Consider the following 21,876-nt stretch of genomic DNA (forward strand, 5'->3'; position numbering starts at 1 on the left):
ACTTGAAAGACCTGCTACCTCAGACTGCAGCTATAAGCAAGGGGAAGCCCTGATAAAGACCTGGAAAGGGTTTTGAGCCATTATAAACCAAAAGGGCTAAATGCAGCTGGGAAAAGAGGCTGGAAAGTCTTGATTATCCTCATCTGGGAATAAACCCCACCCAGAGGGAAGCAGGATGGAAAACACCAGCTGTGGCAGATGTGGCTGAAGTGAGAGAGAGACAGATTAGGTAAAGCTCTGCTATGACTGGTGCGGAAGTATCATCTGCTACTAAGAATAAGGCTGGTAACATCACCTCTTTCCTTTGCTTTTGAAACTCTATCTACATATAGATACCTGGATGGAGGATGTGAATATCAAAATGGAAGGGGCAACAGAGATGGTCTTTAGCACAAGATGAAATGAATCTCACCTCATATTGAATGTTTACAATTTATGCCTCCAGCTCCCTTCATATTCCCTTTATACCTAATGGAGAGACATGTTTTTGTGTTTGTTTGTTTGTTTGTTTGAAGTATGATTCCTCTGACTCATTGCAGGATTCTACTCAAAGATGAGACACATTTTGTATTAGTCTCCATTAGTGACAGTGACTTTAAAGGGAGCCTGAAGTGATACGCTTAGATGCAGAAACAAGATGAATCTCACACATAATTTCAGGTGTGCAGTACCAGATTGGCTCTGTGTGGGACTTCAAAGGCTTTCTGTCTGTCCTTCTGCCACCACATTTGAGATCTCTGATCTCTAATAAAAAGTTGAATTCAAACAGCAGCCTTCCTCTCAGTAGAGATATTGATAGGAAGATGCCCTCCTGTGATGAGCTGCCTAATTTCATCAAGCTTATAGTTATGCTATACTGCTAACTTTTCTAAACCTCTATTAAGCACACATGTTATTGACCTTTTGATTCAAAAGGAGGGACAGGGACAATTACCTATTTGTGTATGTGACATCGAATATGCTTATTCAGTTCTTCTGAAAACAGGCTCAAATGGAACAGTTTCTCAAGCCCAGCAAACCATGTGTATGACTGGGGAGTTACAGCTATGCTGCACTCAAAAAATCCTTTTCTTTTGTTCTGTAAGAAGCATGGCTGCATTAATTTCCGCAGTAGAGGAACTCTCTGCTTGCCACAGAAAATAAATTTTAACCAAGACCCAAGACAATGTGATGTCTGATTTCTCCTACCTTCTTGTTTCCTCCTCAGCCCATTTATTTGATTTTTCATTCAACAAAACACAGTGGCATGGTCTCCTGTGTTGCACCACAGGCTTCTGTCCCAAACAAAGTCAAAAGAAAGTTTCAAAGTTAAACAAGGTTAAAGTTAGGACAGTCCTCAAGGGCATCAGCAAAGCACATGTTTACATGCTCAGTGAAACAGGCTACGATGATTTTCTTTCCATCAAAGACAGTTTCCAGCTATGGGTTGTCATGATTTTCTTTAAAATAATTATCACATCTCAAAAGACACTTGCAGCTGTAGGCACTCTTACCCTCCCTAATTACACAGCTAATAAGGGAAGCGGAGAGAACGTCAGTGTGAAATGAAGGCCAACAGCAAATCCAAACACCTTGGATTCACCACTTAGTAAGTGAGCTGGCCAGAAACCTTCCTGATCTTGCCAAAGAGGGATGAGGCTATGGAATGAGCTTCCCACGGACTGCTAATGTGGGAGTAAAACTGTCTGCTTTCAAAAGGACACCGTGCTTGTACCTTCCTCAAAACACGTAGTATCTTCATGACAGGTTGAGAAGTATTTGGGGAGAATTTGTACTATAGTACCCAAGAACTCATTACTCTAAGGGTGAAGAAGACAATTTTTGGGGTCACAAATCCAAGCTGTGTTAATGAGGGACTTTAAATTCATTCTTCAGCATCACAGGGGATTAACCTGACCCCTCTCTCTAATTGGAGGGGACATGACTCATTCTCTCTCTTCAGCCACTTCATCCTACACTGCAGGAGAGTTTCCCATTGAAAACTTCAGAGAGACTGGAACATTTCTCGGGGGAAAAAAATCTGTTTTTTGACATTTAAATGAAATCAAACAAGAAAATTCATCAACAGTTCCTGTCACGCTGTCATGTATGAGTACAAAGCAAAGCCAAAATCAGCATTAAATCCCATCATGTTTTCAGAGGAGATTCAAGTGTGTTCATTTTATAACCAAGAAGGAATATATATGTATATATATATTCCTAAAAGTTTTCGTTTGTTTCTTTCTTTCTTTGGTTGTTTTTGTTTGTTTGTTTGTTTGTTAGTTTGGAGGGAGGGGGGGTAGTGTCTATCCATGGATCCTGAATATTAATAGCCACAAATCTTTAGAAACATTGTTTGACTTTTCAAAGCCACTTGCACGGGGTTTGACTGCAGAGAACACTTATGGAGCTTCAAAGAAGTGACATTAGCAGCACAAATACAATTATAAGTGAAGGAAAATTTCTGAGATTATGCTGTCTGGCAAACTGACCTGCACCCTCCGGTGTCCTTCTGGATCACCAGACATGAGCCATTTTCAGTTTGAACTTCTGTCCAAAAATTTGGTTTGCTCATCCACAGAGTAGTGAGTTATTGCCAGCTCCAGTTCTGGTGTTACTCCCTAAGTGTTCCTCATGCTTCTGGAACCATTATGTTTTGGCTGAAGAAAGCACAATTACCATGTCCTTTCTGTCCACTAGCAAGATGGCCACAGTGAGAGCAACAGGCCTCAACCCTTCCACCAGAAACCATCTCATTCTTATCCAAGGCATGAACTGGGGAGGATGAGACCAAGTTGCTCCTTCTGCCTGCTTTGTTTGGGGTGTTGAACAGAGAATGATCTTTGGAGGCAGCATGGGATATCCAGTTGGTAGCGATGTTTGAATTCATAGTATGCAGAATCACCAATTCTCACCTGTCAGATAACACCCCATAACAGCTGAAGGCCACAAAGAAATATATGATGTATATATATACACATATATATATGTGTATAAGGAGAAACTAGGGTGCAGAGAAGGAAACAAACTATGTTACATTATCATGTTGCTGTGTATATCAATACACCCCTAAGGCTGAGGAGAGAAGGAAGAGAAAGGCCTTTAGTTCCCTTCCCTTGAAGCATCATTTCCTACTCATGCAAGTAACATGACCACTGCAATTATGTCTCCAAGCTAGTTGAAGACAGAACAAGAGAAAAAAAATACAAGGAAAGATTTACAGCTCTTCCAAAAGACGGTATTGAAATATGTAAAATAGGGCAGTGATGATTGCCAAAATGCTAGAGGTTTTCTGTTCCTTCCATCGGGCTGTATTGTGAGCAGTGTTTTGGGGAGTGTGGGGGGGGAAGCATTGGAATCTCAGGGTTTTTATTTCACCATGAAACTTTAGCACAAGAAATTTTAATTGTGGATCCTTGTGGACAAGACCTTGAAATCCTACCCAGCCAGGGTTTTCTGGTCCCGGAGTGTTCTTGGAACTGGTTGTGGCTCCCAGTCACTTGGTTGCTTTATCCAGGTTTGTTCTCTCTGTCCTTCAGTGGGATGGGGAATGGATTAGAGGGTTAACTGTTTGTTAGCAGGCCTGGACACAAGAGCTCAGTATGAGGCTATTTCATAGCTCATCGTGCAGGCAGTGTGCTTATATCTGTTTTGGAGGATATTGCTGTGGGAGTGTTCTTTTTTTCTTGCTTTGGAAAGTGATAGTCCTTTAAAGCAGCTGGCCCATAATCAAGAAACTTTGGAGAAGGAACATGAGTGCAGCCGCTCTGAGTAATTGATTGTGGCTACTGGTTGACTGCATCAGTGTTTGCAATAGAGTGAAATACTATATGTTGGAGGGCCTCAGAATTATCAGGGTATTTAATCATGGACTGGGCACTTCTCTGATGTATTTATGTGTATTACCATCAGAGGGTCGCTTGGGTGACACACTGAGATAATAGAAAGAAAGAGGACTTGGAACTTGAGGAAATATATCTTCTTGTTCAAGTTTTAAATGTACTGAACTTCTTGGGAAATACCAGTAGCCAACTAATGTACCTCTGGATGATTAATCTGCATTTTAGAGTGTGAATATTTTGATTCGGGTCCTCTGTGGGTATAAGTTGGAGGTACCCCTGTGACATTGATATAGACCAGATGAGAATTTGGCTTAGTTGTACTGAAAGGTGGGTCAGAAATCCACATGAGAAATCCACATGAGCTCAGATTATTTGGAGACTTCTATTTCCCAAGTCCAAATATACTATAAAAACAGTCCCTCCTGCAGAATTGTCCTGTTTCCAGATCCCCCAGAAAACCTGCAGTGGTGAAGGTTTTGAGAAGTCTAAAATCAAAAGGTGATTTAGTTAAACTTAAAAAAAAAAAAAAAAAAAAAAAAAAACAAAAACCTTGTTTGTGTTCTAGGGAGGTTTGAAGAAGGATTCTTGAAACACTACTGACATTTCCCCATTGTTTTCATTCCCCAGGTCTTAAAACAGATTATTGTTTCTTCTTTTCTAAATTTTCAGATATTTCTCCCCTTCATTACTTTAAAATAAATATAGTGATTAATTTCACTTTTTTTTTTTTTTTTTGGTGGTAAAATCTCAATAAATCCAAAATTCAGGAAGCTAAATACCTTGATAACTACTTGCAGAACATTTTTAATAATAATACTAATAAGGTTATAACATTTTTATTAAAATAAGTTTTTCCCATGATCCCTCAAACACCTTCCTTCTGCCAATAACTACACCTATTTGCTTTAAAATCAACTTGACGACTGGAATAAGAATCCTCCCTTCAAGCTGCCACCAAGGAGGAAGACAAAAAGCAGATGGTACATTTCATAACCTTGCTGATCCCCACACACGTATCAGACATAGGCTGGTATTCATCTGGCCTATTTTTATACATCTAGAATCTAGAAATCTGAATCTAAACTAATCAACCTAAGTCAATGTAAAAGTCAGTACAATAATTACAGATTTCAAAATTTGTATGACTGTCCATCCCAGGCTGCATTTTTCTTTGGGGGATTAGACTAGATGATCTTTCAAGGTCTCTTCCAATCCCTAATATTCTGTGTGATTCTGTGATTCTCTCCACTTATGCACAGCTCCAGTGTGGGTAAATGAGACTGAAAAGTGTGAAAAAGGAAGAGTAAACACAAACACAGGGTGTTTGTCATCTTCTGTTTCTCCATTCACAGCAAACCAGATTTAAAAAAATAAAAAATAAAAAAATCCAACTTCACCTCTTTCATTGAAATAGAGTGGGAAGGAAACAAAATATTAGAAATTAATTACACCCCATATACAAAAGCAGTACATGGTCCTGCATAATATTTACATGATCCTCTCTCCAAGGAAGAATTTCCTCTTGAGTGGGTCAACTCAGATACCCACATCAAAAGTGACCATACTAAAATTTATTGTTCAGCTGTTTCCTTCTTCACCAAGCATCTTCCTGGCTGACCAGAAGTCCCACCATGGCTCATCTGATGTCTAGAGGGTAGCTGTTCCTCTGAACAAACCTCTTTGAGGACTTGGTCTGAGAGATGTGTTCACACTTTGCCTGATAGCTGTGAAATTTAGTGGAAGAGCTTGCTGCCTTCAAGAGACTGACCAGAGGACACGATCCTGATATACCAAAAGTGTAGTCTTTGGATCTGCCACAGGAAAAGGAAGAGAGCTGTGTTCAGCTCCCACACCAACATGGAAGATTAAAAACTGCAGTCCAGTTTTTTTTTTTTTTTTTATCCAAGCATTTTTATCCAAGCACCAGACTTGGATAAAAGGAAGGTGAAGAAATTATTTATGTGCCCTTTCAGTTCAGGGTGTAGCTGTGCAGGGAAAAGTAGGAAAGGTTTATCTACAGCAGGAAAAAGGAGGCTGAATCTGTAACGTAATGTTTAGAGAATTCACCTGAACATCTGCAACAAGGATTTGCCTCCCCTTGGCTTCCATTTTAAACAGTTCAGCAGTGTCAGCTCATCATGTTTGTGTCATACTGAACAAAAATTTGTTGATTTAAGACAGAGAAAAGTTCCAACATATCTGTCTATCTGTCTGTAAGACGCTGAATCATTAGTTTTTTTCATGGAAAGTAACTGTTTCTTCTTTTTTGAAACTTGCACTCTCCATTGAAAAATAAAAATTAAAAAAGGGAAGAAAAAAAAAAAAAAGAATGGAAAATGTAGCTGTAGTACTAGGTACTGCTCTGCCAGATTCTCACTTGGCCTGGATCACTATACCTCTGTTGACCTCAATAATAATTTAACTTGAGGGCAAGCAAAGAACTTGGTGTTCAGTCATAGAGTGATTGTGGCTAATCTGCTGAATAAATTAGACAAGACCAACCAGATACTTCATAAATTCACAGCACCCCATGGCCAGTACCTTACTGTCAATCAGTGGCACAACAATCTAATTGGAAAATTGCATCATTATTGTTGTTGTTGTTGTTGTTATTTTTGAAGGCTTTGGCTTTTTTCCATGGGCTTTTGCCAGGTTGCTCAATACTGTCGCTGGCATCAAACTGAAGCTATTAAGTTTTTCCCAATATGAGCATGAGATAGAAATTTAGCTCATTTCAGAAAAAAAAAAAAAATCAAAGCAAAACAACAACAACAAAAGACACTCCTTTAAAGGCACCTGGTTTCAGTAGAGACAGCTTAGCATTCACCTTATTAATGAGAAGTGCAAACGTTTTACCGACATCCCTTATTTGTGTCCCCAGATGTCCTCTGACTGCTAGCACACTGCTACTATGCAACATAAATGAATTTTGTGCAGTTTTGTCATCTCCCAGTCCTCAGTGGCTGTTTGTGAAGATACCTGTAAACTCTCCAGTTCTTTACCAATTAAAGCTTACAGAAAGTTTTTCTATACCCGTCTATGATTTTCCATACCGAGATGCAATTTTCAATAAAGAGGGGAAATGATATCTCCATCTACATAGCTAAGCACCTTCAAGGCACCATTACAATATCGCTCTTGGATACATGGGAAAAAAGTAGCATCACTCCCTAACCCAGCCCAGTCTTGCCATGGTTTCCATGCCTCCCCTGGGGGAATGCTGGCTATGTAGGATTGTGATGTGGTACAGACTGTGCAGGAAAGTACTAGTAAGCATTACACTTCAAGCCGGCAATTTTCTGCTCTTTGCTTCATAATGAAATATTTAATCTTCTGTTGTTTGGTAGGGTGGATTTTATTTATTTATTTATTTATTTATTTATTTTGGGGTGGGGGGGGTTGGCAGGCAAGGAACCAGTGGAATTGTATTGCTTCCCCTGTTATAGCTGGTTTTTTGTTTTTTTTTTGTTTGTTTTTCTGTGCTGTTGTTACAGCTCTGAAAGACAGTGGAAGAAGGGACAGGGAACAAGGCAAGGAGAAGGAAAAAAAGAGAAGGAAGAGAAATATTTCTGTACTGATGTTGATTAACTGATATGCAGAGGAAAGAGAGAGAAAGAGAGGGGAACACATTAACAAATCTCTATTTAAATCCTAACTTACAAGTGAAAATGTGTTGGCTCCTTCTAAATCCCTGCGGAGATTTTGAGACGTTGAAGCCAGCAGACACCCTATGATCATCTAACCTGACCTTTCTTAACTCAGTCTAGAAACTTTACCCAGTGATTCCTGGAATGGAAGGAATTATCCCCACTATGTGAGTACATTTCTAAGATGCAGCTTAATAAACTGATTATGGGTATCGTATTGCCTGTGATAGCAGAGCGCTAGACGTCATGGACCGGTTCCTGTGTTCCTCTGGAGGAATGTTACCAATGACTTGTGGTTGAGCTAATGCACATTTATCCCTTCTTCCTGCAACTGCTACTAATTCTGACATTGCTGACAGAGCTGCCTCGTCCTAGCATGCATAGGGAGATTCATAGTCATATGAATCATAGCACAGAGGGAGAGCTATATTGCAAAAATGTTTCAGTTTGTTCCTGAACTGATTGGGTCAAGATGGACTGATTTTTCTGCTGTCAGCGTTAAAGCTGAAGCTACAGGAGCATATCATTCTGTGTTGCAGACCGCTTAGACACTGTGCTGCCACACTTGGGATATCATGGGGTTTGCATTGCTGGCCATTCTGGTGCATTTTAAAGAAGGTAATCTTCTTTCCTCATGGCCCAAAGACACAGGTAGTCAGACACATATCCTGAAAGGACACTCGCTTGCAATCCACCAGGGACAAAGGTGCATCAGAAGGCATAACCTTCATTCCACATAGCAGTTTTACAGTAAGGCAAGAGACACCCCTCCATCTCATATGTTCAACCCATTGATTCCTTATAACCAAGACAATTTTGTAAGACAATGACAGCTCCACTTTCCATGAAGATGGCTTTTTCTGCTGCCCTGAAATTTCATCTGGAGGGGAAAAGGAAAATTTGACCATTTAGCCAGGACTTCCCACCAGAGCAGCAGCTTCAGAATGTCCAGTCCCAGAGCAAAGAAGCCCCAGGTCGGCTGCATGGGAAAAGGAAGATTAACGTAGCCTGGATGTGGTAGTTTCATGGGACATATCTTGTACAGTTCTGTACTTGTGCACAGAATCTGAGTCACTGTGAATTGAGTTGAACTGGAATTAAAAGGACAGGCTCTGGTTCTTTTGCCTTGAGGTACAATTTTCATCTCCTGGATTCCACATGGTCTTTGTGTTTCCTTGTTGAAAGCTGAAGGATAGCATAAAGTTAGATGATCCTACAGATACTGGCTGCAGTTAGAAAATGTAGCTGGTCGTATCTGAGCAGGGAAAGTAAGAAATATCTTTAACTTGGGACTGCCTGGAATAGTTGTTCCAACCGTTGGAATTAGGGCATATCCTGCTTGGGAAATGTCACAGATCTCATACTGTTAGCAGCAGTGGGCCACCATGGGAAGGCCGGGGCTGTTATTCATGTTTCAGTCTCCACAGAGTTTAGTGGTCCAAACAGAACTCACAGAGTTGCAAAAGCTTGGAACATCACGAAAATATAGTTATCTGGAATTGGTCTAAGAATCTTCCATGGTGGTTACTGGCATAAACTGAAGAACCTAGGAAGATAGGTCTCTCCTTCACAGGATGCAGGAAGCATTGTTGGGATGGCTTTTCTTAAGGTATTTTGCTTCTGCACTTCCCTTCACAGTCTGTAACAAAGCCACATCCTGCAAACAATGGACACGGAACAGGAGACTGGAATCTGACACTTGGAACTGCTGAACACTTGACACTAAAAATGTTAGCATCCCACCCCTGTGCTAATGGAGACTCACTGCAACTGCTACTAGTGAGAGTATTCAGACATTTGAGAACAGGAAAAGCATGGAGGTTGGGGCTGGAACAGATGCTGCCTAGGAGTGAGGAACCTGTAATCAAGTCCTCCATGGGGGTACAGACACGCAGCAGGACAAGAATAGTTTCAACACAGTATAAAGTTTGGCCTTCAATGGGATATCGAGTTCTGCAAAACATAATGTCTGTTCTTGAGGAAGAGAAAAATGGGCTTTGGTGGATTCAGTGCAGTTCTTTGGATTTCAGAGCTAAGGGCTCAGGCTCAGTGTTTCTGAACATCTATCAGCAAGTTAAAGCAATTCCTAGAAGCTCTATAGGAGGAACGAGACTTCCCCATTGCCTAAAGAAAGTTCCCTGACAGTACAAATCAGGTGTACTCTGGGTTGGTTGCCATACACAAGACTTACTTTAGCAATGCAGCAGACACATCTGGAGGGCTTATAATTTACCTTTGGTTCTTAAGGGTGCACTGTAAGTCCTCTCTGAGGGCTCACTCTAAGCCTTGCAAAATGGGGCTGCTGCAATTGGGTGGTCTTTGACCACAGGTTCACTTCTAATTAAAATGCAATGTGAAAAATCAGGGGAAAAACCTGTAACAGGGAGCAAGGGGCTTGCTAAGGAACCACTTTTTTTTTTTTTTTTTTTTTTTTTTTTAACAGCAGCCTTACAGAATTAAGGCAGGTAGGAGTTTGGTGCAGGTGGTGTTCATAGAAAAGAAGTTATTATGGCTTTTTGATAAAGTATAAGATGCTCATTCATAAGAGACTTCCCTCCCTTTTGTAATTTTGTTGATTACTCCTCACTCTACTGCTTCATTTTGTCCTATTTCAAAGCAAACAAGACACAAGAAAATGAATAACAGATAAGGTGGTCCCCTTAACTTGAAACTTTGTCACTTTGAATTCACCTGCTTAATTAAATGTGTTTCCTGATTTTTTTGTTTGGTATGCTCAAGGAGTTTCTCCAGCATGAGATGAGGCCTCTTCGGATCTCATTACATGACACAGGATGTCCCTGGCAATATTACAGGGGAAAAAAAAAAAAAAAAAAAAAGGCTGGGAATATGCCTTGCTGTACCTTGCACATCTCACTGCAGGAATAAGATTTAGGTTCCACATTTAATGTCATTTTGACTACTGCACATTTTCCCAACCGAGCTCTAATTGTCACTCCAGAAGTTTCAGGTCTCCCAGTAAATCTTTTCCATGTCAGAGATACTTCAGAGCATCTTAGTAAATAAGAAATACCTGTGTGTGAGCAGCTGAACTGCAACATGAATTTATACACTGTTTTGCTACTTCAGCAAAGATGGAACATATATTAACATTAATCACCAATACTTTGTCATCAGCATGTCCTAGAAACCTGAATACTCTTAGTGCAAACAATAACTTTTTTTTTCTACAATGTCTTGATTATTTGCAACCCCATGCCAGATGCTCACTTTTCTATTTACCAGACTATCTTCATTGTTGGAGTAGAGAAATACTACTGCCCAACTTTTTTCTAATGGAAGTCTAGAAACTTTGGATGCTAACCATGTAATCATTTAAATTTTAGCTAGTCAGTCTTGGCATTCTTCTTAACTCTTGGAAAGAAAACAGCACCTCCAGAAAGGAGGGAACACCCTTTAGAGATGTGTCTTCCATCCCATAGACTATCAAATGAACCTCGGTTGACCAGCTAAGATGAGTAGTGAAGTCAGATGAGATGAATCCCACATTTAGGATACAAGTCCCAAAAGAAATTGAGGATGTGTTTAATTTTAAATGATATCCACATATTGAGAGGAACATTTGTAGAGGTATTGGCTTTTGACTATTTTCTAGCTTAAGCAAAACTGTTTTTTATCATTCTCCTACAATAACTTAATAACTTAATTACTTAATATTAATACTTAATATTTAATTATTAAGTATTAATTATATTAATTAAATTAACTTAATAATTAAAAATCAATTAATAATAATATTTATAAATTATATATTTTATTATCTATAAATTTTATATTTATATATATGTTTATATTTTTATTTATTATATTATATATATTATATTTAATATTTATAATAAATTTAAATTAATAACAAAAATTTAATTAATACTTTAATAAATTGTTAATTATTTTTAATACTTGATAATTAATAATTTAATAATTTAATAACTTAAATAATAAGTCTCCCAAATTAGGAAAGATTTTATACTCATATTTCTTCCCAAGTTGCCACTTTTAACTGACCAGAGAAGACCAGTTCATGTTGATTTCTCTTACCACTTACCAGTTTCTTGTCAGTATTGGCAGCTGCCAGTCTCACCTCTATTTAATGCCAGACTTGTTCTATGAGAATTGTCTCTAATTCTGGTTAGAGGCATATATAGTGTGGGGGAAAAAAATCTATCTGAGAATATCTTAAGATCTTATTACTCAGAAGCATTAAACTGAGAGTTCACCCTCTGCACCAATAACTTTTTATTAGTCACATTACTTCTTTGGGTGTTCTTCATATGTCACGGTTACAAGAGGGTTTTCTAGAGGAAGGAGATAATCAATAATTTGAATTTTTTTGTATTGCTGTTACTACAATGGGAAACTAAAGTCTCTCCATACTGGAATTCGAGCTCTGTAAGAAGGGGAGAAAGAAGAAGAAGAAAATAATAATAATAATAATAATAATAATAATAATAATAATAATAATAATAATAATAATATAAAAAATAAAAAGATACCTATAGAAGTTAATAACATTTTTAGAGTAAGAAGAAAAGATATCTCAAACACAGATGGAAGCTAGTGACATTTTTGTGTTTCTTTTGTGAAATGCTGTTATGTGTGCGCAAATGAAATCCAGTATGCTGCCCTTTAGTATTTAAAGACATTCTAGGTCCAGCAAGGAATGCCTGTCCAGACTCACAGCAGTATCCACAGGGACTGTGTACTTCTGAGGTGGATTCCCTCAAAGGTAATATTCAGTAGAAACTTCTGGTGATCAGATCCTCAACTTGTGGGAATCAGAAGTTTTTCCACCTGCCGAAAGCCAAGTTTTCATTGTCTAGTCCTACCAGATCATAGAACATTAGCAGCTAAATTTATTACGGCTTTAGAACAGGAGATAGCATTTGTTCAAATAATTGCAATATTTTATCCTCTCCCCAAAAGGGGCATATTCCTTAAACCAAAAGTAATGCTGCTCAATACTACCTGTGTGGTGCAGCTGTTACTTACACATGGATATCATTTGAGCAAAGACTCTGGATCGTGTCCTGAGCTTCAGGTCACTCTGGGGAGGAAAAAGTGGAGAGAGCTTTATTTGGGAAAGCTTAGAGGGAAGAGCAGTAACTTAAATATTTCCCTAGCTGCCGTGCTGTTCAGAGGCTGAGATGTAAGAGGGCCTGTCAGTCTAGAAAAGATGGATTAGTGAGCTCATGTAAGTGAAGTTGCATAATAAATGCAATTTATCCCTGGATCCACAATTTGCATGGGACTGACTCTCCAGGACTGCCTGTCTTTCGGCACAGTGCATCAATGCACGCACATACCACTGTAGATAATGCATTTAGATGTCAAGGGGTTGTGTTCAATCAATCACTCCTTTGGCCACCACCTCTTTTTCCCTTCCCTCCAGGGGGGGCAACGTTCAGGGCTTTATTCTTTCCAGTCATCATTTATTTCTTTTGAAAGAACAAGCCCTCTTTGTCTGGGGCTTCTTCAAGTCGCACTAGATGGGAGGGGTGGGGGGATTCTCTCACAGGGTCTCTGAGGCAAACCCCACAGCTGATTTCTGAGTACACCACGTACCATGGTGTCACAAAGATACCACAAACAGAGAAAAGTCATGCAGCCATGTGTTATGGGAGCTGGCCCCAGATTCATGCCAAGATTCTGGATTTCCTGGCGCTCTAAAGCTCTTTGGACCATGGGGATTATACATTGCACAAGGTATCAGATGCCAAACACTGACTCTTAAAAAAGCACATGGGAAACAAATCAAAATGACCTTTTTTAAAAAAGGGATCCTATAGATATGTTTTAAACAATAACAGAGAAGGAACTTTGCCTTATTAGATATTTACCCAGCTTATCTGCCTGCTGGCATTCCTCAAGTGCACTTGAACACATGCTGGGCCACCTAGGTCTGGGATCCTCTCCGATTTCACAAACCAAGCAGGGTCAGCCCAGGGCAGAGGTTGGATAAGATTCCTCTTAGTGAAACCCCCCTCTGTCCATCAAAAATGGTGCTATTCCCTCAATTGGCAATGAACTTCTTTTTCAGTCAAAGGTTACTGCAGTGCTGGGAAAAGCTGGAGGTGTTCATCTGAAAAATGGATCAAATCTGTGGCCTTCTGACTGCCCGTCCATTAAGGACTCAGTACACTTTGGACAACACTGGGAGTATTCTGCACAACAGACCTGGCCAAATTTATTTGTAACTTACCTGCCACCACTCTACAATGTACTTGACAAATTAAAATCTACACCCAGTATCCATCTCTCTGTCTTCCCTCTGCTAGAGAATAGATACAGCATCAAGAGTGTTCCTGGTCAGTAAAACCCTTGCATCCTTTCAGCATATGAGTAATGCTATCAAATTCCACAGCAGAGCTTAAAATGGGCATTCGTGGAAATGTCCACACAGGCATTTCAGGATTTAAACTGTATTCAGTGGGCTTCTAGTCACATAAATATATGTCTGCACTGTAGAAAGCTACCTGATCTTATAACCCTCATCTCTCCTTAGCTCTCAGTGGAAAAAGGTCTTCTTAGGACAAGATCTGTATAATTCGGTAACTACATCCACTTTATGAAGACTAAAATGTGGAAAAGTGTTTGAATGAATTCAGTAAGTTTATGCCAGATCGATTCTGGGGTTCAGTGAGCTGTAGCATTATTTGTTCGCTGCTAGGAGCCCTGAAGCCAGTTTTAGCATATCTTCAGAGGTAGCATCAGGTTTGGGGCTGATTAATGCTTTAAACCAACACAGTGCACAAAGGAATCAGCTTTGTTCACCCCTCAGCCCATGCCATTATCTCTCTCCAATGTCACCAAAAGGACTCTCCATCCCAAAAGCTAATTTTTCTCAGAACATGAAAAAGAATTAACTACTCAGTTTTAAGCGAGTAAAACTCAGACTGGGTGAGATTAGAAATAAAAAGAGTTGTAAACAAGTCTCTCCACCTGCCCTTTCTGGCTCCACTTGCCTGATGAGTTCCTACGCACGGGCTTGCTTTCAGTCCAGCAACTCTCAGAGGAAGCCTGAATGGCAAACATGTCTACGCTGTCCCCTTTGGCACCCTCAGGAATATGTGTTTGTCAAGCTGGAAAGCTTCACCCTTGTGCTCACAGTTATTCTCAGCCAGGTCTCTGTTTTTTCTGCAGTCTCCATACTGTCCCTATCTGTATCTCACCCTCACCTTGCCCTTCATAAATGCCTTTTTCATAGGGGGGCCTTACTGCTGTCAGAAAGGTTAGAATTTCCATTTCCTCTATTTGGCCCAAAGGGTAGCACCTGATACGAGACAAACAAGCAGTCTTGTCTCCTGCTGTTCAGTTGTAGTTATTTTAAAGAGCATAAGTTATAGTATGTCTATAGTTCAATTTTTTATTTTTTATTTTTATAAAAAGAGAGAGAGAGAGAGAGAGAGAGACTTATTCAGCTAGCCTATTTCCTTAGCTGGACTTATCCTTGGGCTGTTGTCTTCAATTAAGACAGTAATAAAGAGAAGGTAATGTTCAGTTGATAGAAGACATAGTTGCAGGCACTTTGACATGATTCAGCCCATGCTACAGTTGTTCTGTATTCCATACTACAAATTTGTGATTTTGTTCAAGGCCAGAATACACGCTAATTTCAATCAGAACACTGAGAGATGAAAATTGTTGGAGTGTGAGAAAATGTTTTACAAACAAGATCCAAAATCCTTTTGGAGGAGGGTGATTTATTTAGCTAAGTGCTCTTTAACATCTGATGCCTGGTATCTTGATTTCATGCCTTCCTTAGAAGAATGTAGACTGTGAAGTTCTGGGTTTCATTTGGAACATCACCACCAGGAAGAGTCAAGTTTATGAAGTCAGCTCAAGCCATCTCAGTACAAGTATCACTCATATAGGACTACTCCACAGTGTTGCAGACCAAACATAAAATCAAGGTCCAGATTCTCCTTTACTCTTGGACACAGGCAGAAACCTGATGGAATTGGTACAGAGAAACTCAGGAAGGCAAACTACAAATGATACCTTTGGCTGCAGTTGGATTAGCAAGAGTGAAATTACGATAATACCTTCAAATACCTAAATTCTTGCAGCAGTAGCAAGTGAGAGGGAAGGCTGCTATAACAGTGCTGTGCATTATGCAAGACTATGCATCCTTGATTGAGTGCAGGGAAGGGCAGGGGTCTGGGGCACGGAGGGGATGTGGGAAGCTAGATGAAAAGTTTTATTAGGTGATTATTAAACTATTCTGCAGTGCCAAGCACAGCACAAGGCTGCCAGCTTGTCTCACTGCAAAACCAAAATTAAAATAATGAGAGGGGGCCCTAATCATGGAGTGTCTAATGGCTGATTTTCTATCTGTGCTGGCTGACAAGCTTCACCACCCTCATCAGTCTGAGAAACTCAGAGGTGGCAGAGAGGTTTCCCCCAAAGGCAGTGTTGTCATCTCACTGCAGTGCCCTTCATAGATATACGCTCCTAATCTGATAATGAGAAGTGTGATGATAACCCAAGCTATCTAGCAGTCAATGGTACCAGAGACTGGATGCTTTCCCAGTGAATGGAGAGAAGATGGGGCTATCTTTTGACCACCTACTTGTAAAGCCTGATTCTTTTGTGATGACTTCTTCATTCCATAGATCCAGGGGCAGCATCTAGGAGACTTGAGAGTGGGTGGTCTGAGTTATTCATCACCACTATGTAATGAAATACCATCTGGGGCATCCTCATTCATTTTAGGCACCTTAATGGGTGCCTTAATAGGTGGTCTGAGTATAAACCATTCTTCATGCATGGGATACAGAAGTTTGCCATGGGAAACAAAGTTTTCTCCTAAGGGGTGGAACTGGACAGTTTCCATTGTCCCCTTGCTTCAGTCCTCAGGAGAGGTAGTTAGGGTGTTGTCAGGAGCATCAGTTATAAACGAGTTGAAAATGTCTGCATCTAGACCTAATGGCCACTGCAAAGAGCATGTGGATGTCGAGTAAAAGATTCAGATTCAGCAAAGTGTTTTATCACAGATTTTGAATCTGGCTTTGGTTACTTTATCACAAGCACGTGTTTGGCAGTGGTTTGTCAAAGAAAGGCCCGAGACAGGAAAACGTGCTGTGACTTGGCAGCAATGCAGCCCAGCAGACTGATCCTAAGACACACACAGGCGGGATGGGTCCACACCATCCACCTGGGCACATTGTATGGATCAGGGTAAGGAATTCATCAACAGGAATGGATGACATCTCTTGACAGTTCTGGCACAAGGTTCCCTTTGTCTGACACTGTCAACCTTATTATTCTGTATGTTGCAAATAGTCTATTTTAAAATAACCCAGGCCTGCCTACATCCCATCTCTCCCATTTTAGCTGAACCTTTTCACTCTTGCAGGAGACTTCATCAATGTCTAGCTTTCATTCAGCTCCACCTCCATGTCTTCCCATTACTGTGTTTTGAGCTGCGAAGTTTGCTATCTGCCGTCACCATTCCGGGCTGGCACAGAGGAGGCTATGCTGGACTTCCATGACCTATGATGTTGTCCACCCATCTGAACGCAAGTGTTCTGTGGGATGTGTTAGCTGGCTTTAGGATCTGGAGGCAGAATTTTGTGCCTAGAACTAGCGGTTCTGGGAATTCTCCAAGAGACGAAAGGGAGGAATATATAGCGCCGAGCGGAAAGGCAGTGCTGTTCTTAAAGAACTATGTGGGACTGATGTAATGTTCTGTGCTGTGATATTCCCAGTAGGAACATATGACTTTGGGTCACAGGTTTGCGGGTAGCCATCTTGTTAACGTAATGGCAGCTCAGAGCAATCCAGCCTCCGTTTTTCCACTGCATGTGCATATGCACATCCATGTGGTTTCTGCTGCAAGTACAGAATCAGTAGGACTGGTGTTGTCTTTTATAAAATCCATGCTTTGTCTTGGTCCCTTCCCAGTAAACTATTGGCTCACCATTAGTGGATCTGGTAAGCTTCTCCTGCACAATTAGTAGCTGGATGACTGTGTGGGGTGGATGGAGAAAGAGACCTCAGGGCGTCAGAACTTGCAAATCCCACAGTAAGTTCCTATCTACTCCCACTCCTGCAGGAACACCATGGCAACCAGCTATAACTGTGCAAATTGGCTGCAAAGTACTTTTCTTCAGTCAGTAACACAATACTTTTTCCTTCTCCAGACATCCAATATACACTAACACCCCTCAAACGCCCCTTACCAGCTTCCAATGTGATAAGCAACTGATTTGGCTAAGGCTTCCTTTTTTAGGTTCTGAAGCTGTTGCTGGTCTTGGAGGAGATGTTAAATGTGGCTCTACCCTACCAGATCATTCATGCAAAACACCACCACCTCGCCTCTTGGCCGCTAAGATCTGAGTGATGTAAGATCAGCTGTTAAGCTAGCAAGTCCTGTTGACTTGCCTACTATTCTTAAGAAGCTTTTTCTTCATTGAAGGTAATTCTTCTGGGGAGCTTTAGAGCAGGAAAAGATCAGGGTTGGCAGGTGATTTGGACCTTTTCTGAGGAGCCCTAATGCTGCAGATCCATTTCCACTGCAATTCTGACTATTTCTCACCACTGGATAAAAAGAAAGTGCCAAATATGCTATGTCTCAGTAAAACACATCAGAAGTCTCAGTAAAACACATCAGAAGTTGCTAATTTCCTTCCTGGTGCTACTATTCCACGTTCTCCATGCAAATGCTAGGATTGTCTTTATTTCAGAAAATAAGATGTTTGGTCTCAAACTAATATTTACAGTCCACTGTAGATAAAGGACATATTGATGCTCAGCCTGACTGTTTTCTCCACCAGGAAGCCCTTGTGGGCTTGGTGGCTGGCATGCCCTCATTCAGACTCTTTCCTATCTTTCACAATCCTTCAGCTTGCATTGCAACTTGTAGCACAGAAGTACAGTGAGGTCCTGTGTAAAATGAGGCCTCATTTGGAAAAAAATGTACAATTTTGTCTTTAGAAGCTTCCAAAAACAGTGCAAGTAGGTAGACTGGGAAAAAGGGAGGTGAATAATTGAGACATGGTGGGGTGGAGTGGGTTTTTTAAGGACACATTCTCTGTTTCCTCTTCTTGCTCAGATCCTCAAGGCAATTAAGATGATTTGTTACTTCCAGTACTTTCTTGGAATTAAAGGAGCAAAAGAACAAAACCACAGCAAATACTAGGGACATGATGCAGAGAGGTTCAGGGTTTGCATGGGAAGGGAAAGATATTGATGAACACATGATGCTCAAAAGCTTTTATTTAGGGTGATGGAAAGCAAGGAGAGATGGATAATTCCAGTTATCTCACTGAGTAAGGTATAAAGCCAAACAGGAACAGCAAAGACATAGAAAAGAAAAGGGAGAAAGACACAGTAAGACAGGTGAGCAGCATAGGTGGAGAAGTTATTGTCTTTGAACAGCAACAGGGTGCCTCCCAAAAAAAAAAAAAAATAATAATAATAAATTATATATATATAATGAAAAATCATAAACAACAAAAGTCATGTCAGCAGCAAAAAGTTAGCAGGAACCATTGCATGCATGGAGTGGTGCTGGGCTGCACAAGAAAAGCTGCTTATCAAGCTGTTTATCACTTTACTCAGCCCTCAGATTTGAGTCCCTCGCTCCTACTTACAGCAGCCTTTCCCTCATCTGCAGGGGCGACATTCCCAGGACCTTTTTTTCTTTTTTTCTTTTTTTCCCTTGGCTCATTGATCCTTCATTTTGAATGCAGAACTGGTGCACCTACCCCAGATTAGGAAGGTCCTGTCGTGAATAGACTCACCTTTCTTCATTGCCAAAATCCCAAAACAATCAAAATAAATAAGACAAGGAAAACAAAGTGGCTTTAATGCAAAGTCCCTGAACAGGGACTCCTGGTATGATACTGGGAAGATTTGTACCACACAGTATGAATTTCCCTGTACCTCACTCTTTGACTCAAACATACGGGATAAATGCATTTCTATTTGCTTGGCTAGCAATCTTTGCATGTAGCTGAGCTCCTCAATGCTCCCTTGGACATAACTTTTGCCTTTCTAAGAGGCAGCATTTGTTTGGTTGTGTTCAGGGACAGCAACCATTTTCTTCTTGGGATAGCCACCCAGGAGAGGAGTCTCACACTCTGCTCTCCTCCTTGTGCTTTCGCTCATTCTTGTTCATTCCTCTCAGATAAAGTAACGTTTACTTAGGACTGGAAAATCTTACTTTATGAACCTTTTACTTCATGGCTTGGGCTCGACTCAGCTGAAAAATTAGAGGCCACATCCTCACGTAGTATAAAACGGGAATGGGGCCAGTTTCCACCAGAGGAGAATCCAGCCTCTCCTGGCAAGAACAATGCTGCTCGGAGAGACCAGTGAGGGTTAACGGGCCGTCATGCTTCACTTTTAACATCATCTCCAACAAAAGGAGAACACAGGAGACATAGTAAGGGAGCAAGAGATTTTCTGAGGGAGCATAAATATAATTGCAGTCACAGGCTGGTATTTTCCATGGTTTGCAGCAGAGTCATTCACAAGCCTCAGACATCAATAAATGAACCTTTAACTTGCCTCCTAGCTCTGTTATCCGTTCCACACAGTGCTTTAATTAGTTGGTGCCTAAGAAACATTTTGGACATTGAAGTCTGTCACCCCTTAAGCTGTCTGCCCGACTCTTCGTTTCATGAACAAGATACGCACAACCTCGCCTAGCCAATGGCAGGCCGGTCACACAAGTATTATGTTTTCCTCTTGCTGTCTACTGTTTCACCACTGTAGGAATTACACAGCCAAGAGCACAGTAGGAATAATGGTTCTATTCATTTCCCCCTGGGACTAATTCTTACAGATGGCAAGCACTGCGATGGGGCAAATTAGCTTCTTATTTCATTTGGAGGCTTGAAGTTATAAGCTCATTTTGTTGTTGTTTATGGGGTAGCAGGACGGTGCAACCCTGTACATTGCTACTAGAAGGAAAGAAGGCAAATCCTGTACCAACGATGGTGAGGGGATACAAAAGAGGATGCTAGGAGAACCCTGTCACTGCTGAGCCCATACCAGCCCCGTGCTCGGGTCTGCAGCCAGAGGAAAGCTTTCTGGCTCCCTGGGCTCCAAGTCAGGTGCTGATATGAACAGGAGGCTTAGCAGTGCTACAGTTTAGGATCATTGCTGAGGCAGTCTGGGAAACTAGGATTGGACCTTTTGTGAGTGCTTCTGGAGAGTAATAGTAGGGAGGAGGAAAAAAAGAAAAAAGGAAAAAAAAAAAAAGCACAATTTCAACAAACAGAAATTACTGCTGTTAAATTACATGGAAATGTGCTACACATGAAAAATTTGGAGATCATTGTTTACCCCAAAGGATCAACAAACAGACATGCACAAGAATGTCTTCTTTCACAGTCATTTTCCTCTTGAGACACATAAGAGAGTAGTTAGGAACTCAGCAGAAGATCCTTGCGAAGGGAAGGCCACCTTTTTCCCTTTGGTAATCACTGTGTGGTTGTGATCACCCACTCAGCTATTGCCATGTGTGCTACTCTACCTTTACCAGATGGCATTTCCAGACAAGGTTGGGCCTTCATGTACATTGCAATTTGTCTAATTTTCCAAGCAGAAAATAGATGGATATATCCTCAGTTTGAGTGAATCAGCATCTCTGGAGATTTCAGTTTATACCAGTCACTAATCTGCCCATAATGTAGCTTTTTATGGGAGCTTTCATCGTCAAAGTCTCTCCTCATGAGTAGTAATGTACCGTGAGCAATAATAGAGCACGTTAGATGGGATTATATTTGCTTGCAAAAATTCTGCATTTGTGTCTTAGACAGAAATTGTCAGTAAAAGGAGTAACCATCATTCATCAGAGATGTTATTAAGAGCTGTTTTCCTGTATCTGCTGGCCAAGAAAAAAGAGTGAGTTTCTGCAGTGTCTTCTCAGGAGATCATATGAGATATTTAAACTCTCCTCGAGAGCCCTAAGCAGGTTGGGTTCAGCCTCGCATCAAGCAGGTTATTAGTACTGGCTTGAGTCATACCAGTGAGGCAGTGTCAAACACATGACAAGCTTGAGCCTGAACTTCCCTGTCCTCTTTAGTCTTTATCAGTACTGTAATGTGCTCTGGGAAGTTTCAGTATTTCAGCTAAGCTTGCATTTCAGCAATTGCTGAACCTGGAATGCTTATGACTATTTCAACTCCATTTCATATAGAGACTTATCAAGAACATTATTCTCATGTCCTGATTTATTACCTCTCTTACCTTTCCATCTCTTCAAAAAGTCACCTCTGCTCTTATTCTGCATTATTCTTTCTTTGTCTATTTGCTTGCTAGTTAATTATCTCTTTCCTAAGACATCTCTTTTCCATAAGATACATGATGCAACGCTCCAGAGTCATCAGACACTGATCCTTTTTTCCACAGCATGGAATATCCCAAAAGGCACAAAATTG

General features: G+C 40.6%; 1 long non-coding RNA gene across 1 annotated transcript; it reads left to right on the plus strand.

Annotated features, from left to right (window-relative positions):
* The first annotated feature begins 103 nt into the window (after nucleotides 1-103).
* Nucleotides 104-481, plus strand: LOC121066252. The gene is made up of 2 exons (XR_005817622.1): nucleotides 104-229; nucleotides 333-481. It is a non-coding gene; the product is annotated as an uncharacterized LOC121066252 (long non-coding RNA).
* Nucleotides 482-21,876: the final 21,395 nt, after the last annotated feature.

Source organism: Cygnus olor, chromosome 2 (genome assembly GCF_009769625.2).
Source record: "Cygnus olor isolate bCygOlo1 chromosome 2, bCygOlo1.pri.v2, whole genome shotgun sequence".
Taxonomy (NCBI): domain Eukaryota; kingdom Metazoa; phylum Chordata; class Aves; order Anseriformes; family Anatidae; genus Cygnus; species Cygnus olor.